This window comes from Montipora capricornis, chromosome 11 (assembly GCF_036669925.1).
Source record: "Montipora capricornis isolate CH-2021 chromosome 11, ASM3666992v2, whole genome shotgun sequence".
NCBI lineage: Eukaryota > Metazoa > Cnidaria > Anthozoa > Scleractinia > Acroporidae > Montipora > Montipora capricornis.
In genome coordinates, this window is record NC_090893.1 from 22364618 (window position 1) to 22367117 (window position 2500).

A 2500-nucleotide genomic window follows, 5' to 3' on the forward strand; every position below is an offset into this window, starting at 1 on the left:
CCGGCCCCTGCATAACATTTCAAATTCCGTTTTCCGTGAATCGTCTCATGATTACGTGTTACATACGAACCATGGCAACTACTAGCTTTACAATCACTGGTTCCTCGTTAATCCAATTTATTACTACGACTTGTTTGCATTACTAATTAACACGAAAAGGGATAACTTGGGAATTTGTAACAATATATCGCTTTCATCTAACCCAAAATCGTTCAGATATTGAAAACGTCCTATGCATAATCCATTTCTTTCGCCTTTGTGTTTGTCCGCATTATGATTTGGAATATTTTAGGTTTACGTGTTCACAAGTTTGTTTTTGTATCTCGTAGATGTTTAGATTTCCAATTACACACTCTGTTTCGATTGGCCACTCTAACTCGCTGTGTAAATAGTTCACCCTAAATTCAAAATAGATACGTTTCGTTTCTGAGAAAACAAAACATTCTTTTACAAATCCTACCGGGTATTCCTGATTTCTGCATAAATTTAAGTTCCATTTTGCATTTACCTGTTCATCTACGCTTTTTGGAAAAGTGGTACATACACTGTACCACGTGCTTAGATTTAACGCGTACCTGAGGTAGATGTTTTTGTTGTGTTTACGAGGAAGTGATCTCCCTTGCTAGTAATACGATGAAATGTGGATGACCTCGGTACGTTGTTACCCAAATATGTTCCTGCAAGTTTCCTCCTTTTTCTGCTGTTATAAAATAGACGTCTCAGCCTTTTCTCTGTAATTCTGCTTGGTTCTCGGGCACGTCTATGTCGATGCTCACGCAAATCAAAACAAAAGTAAACAACTTTTGCTTATCGAGACCTGTATTTCTCCTTCGGAATGAAGTCTTTATTATCATTGAGAATCAAATAACTGTAAAGCCTTTCCAACTACATCAAAGTTATTTTCTAAAGAGCTGATCACATTTTCCACTGATGACATCAAATCTTGTGAAACTAGAACAGAACTATACACACAAGATGGCAGTGAACACGATCGCTAATATGGCTATTTGGACAAAGGATATAAGCTAGACCATTACAAAAAGAAACTGTTTAACAATGAAAAAGAAAACAACGTAATAGACAAAAAACTTATCTCCGTAGTCAATGGTACAGTGAGCGAGATTTGTTCGCGGTGAAAATGGTCCAAGCGTGAGGCCATTTGTTCGCTGTGCAAATGTTTTTACTTTGTCTTCAGAAGATTCCAATATAGCGTCCATTTGTTTGCGGAGTTATTTTCTTTGTCGCTGTCATCTTTAGAGTAGTTCTCAATAAGGTACCGGCTGCTTATTAAAGAATTAGTGTTTTGACGTGTATCACTTTCAATAGTTGAGTCCATTTCAGTTACATTCGAGTATATTCTTGTTTCATTCAGTTCGCGGAACGACCCGTTTCGAAGCTGACGCTTGACATCTTTTAGTGTGGGTCTACCGCGAAAAGCGTATGCCTTTCTTTGCATGTGCTTTGAGCGCCCCAAGAAGAAATCGATTAAGCCAACGCAATGCCGATCTTCAGAAATCCAAACAACGCATCACAGAGCTCTTCATGATCTTGGATTACGTGTTTGCTTTAAATAACCAAAGTAAACAGCGCCACGTGGCTTCTATTGTGCATTACCCAATTAAAACACCGCCACGTGCTTTCTATTGTGCATTGCCCAATCAAACACGGCCACGTTTTTCTATTGTGCATTTTGCTGCACAGGAAAAAAAAAAACTGAAATCTAACGTCTTTTATAACTCGAGCCCCTACGGGGCCCGAGTAATAAAGAAAAAAGAGGCTACGGGTGGCCTACACTTTGTACACTTTGTTACCGAGTCATAACCGGATATTGCATGGAACGAAACAAAAAAACTCGTTTCTGGTCACATCGACATCTACATGTTCCAGCACTCCGCAAGGTCCTTTTTTGACTTACGGTTGTTTCCGCTTAGGAAGCCTCATACACCATAAGTCTTTTTAGAGGCATCACTGCCAAGCCGTCCACTTCTGCCAGTTGTTCTGCTGGGGAGAACAGGACAGCCAAAACACCAGGGATTTATCTCCTACTCTTCTCGAATAATTTGTGAGTTCTTTGAAGTCCCGCAGGGAACTAATAAACGTAGAAGATATTTGTGAGACGGGGTCTACGATTTATAGTCCTTTATAGTCGGTTTATGGTCCGAAACGTCGCTTACGTGACCGTAAAAAAGATCATTTCAAGGCACTCAATGGGATCAGTCAGACTTCCGCTGTTGCAGATCACGCAGTAAAAACAGGTCACAACATAAAATGCGACCATTTTCAAGTTTTAGCAAATAGCATTGTAAAATAAAGGAAACTCTATTAATACGTGACCTTAAACCAGCGTCAAACGAAAACGTTGGCAGTGGAAAACTCTGGCTTTATTAAACGATCAGTTTTCACTGCTATCTATTTATCTTACTATTTTTATCTTATTCTCTCTAGTTACCAGTCTTCTTACCAGTCTAGCTCGCTAGTTTGAGCACTCTGGCATGACTTG